Here is a 398-nt window from a genome sequence, read left to right as displayed (position 1 = left end):
CACCACAGTACATACAGTTTGTGCTTTAACACAGGAACGCCACACAGGCTCCCTGGAGCTGGGACTTAGAGGGAAAGGCTGCAGCAGGAGTAATGCCCTGCTGCTCCCTGGATAAATAACGGAAGGGAAAACCAGGTATACTTGGAACAACAGGCACATGCAGGCACCTCTATCACCTTCGCTCTTCTTTCAGAGCCAAACTAAGTGACGCGCGACGCCGGGGCTCCGATGGCACCACCCCACAGCACGCGGCTGCCAGCCCAAGGAGGGCACCTTTAACAAGGGCGCGCGAGGATCCCGCAGCCGTGCCCGGCCCAGCCCAGCGCCTCCCTCGTTCCCCGCTCCGGCCGTGGGGCTGAGCTGGGCTCTCGCCCGGGCCCGGCTGCAGGTGGAGCCCT

This window comes from Geospiza fortis, unplaced genomic scaffold (assembly GCF_000277835.1).
Source record: "Geospiza fortis unplaced genomic scaffold, GeoFor_1.0 scaffold40, whole genome shotgun sequence".
NCBI classification, from domain to species: domain Eukaryota; kingdom Metazoa; phylum Chordata; class Aves; order Passeriformes; family Thraupidae; genus Geospiza; species Geospiza fortis.
The sequence above is the reverse complement of the archived record's forward strand: the minus strand, read 5'-3'. Positions refer to the sequence as shown.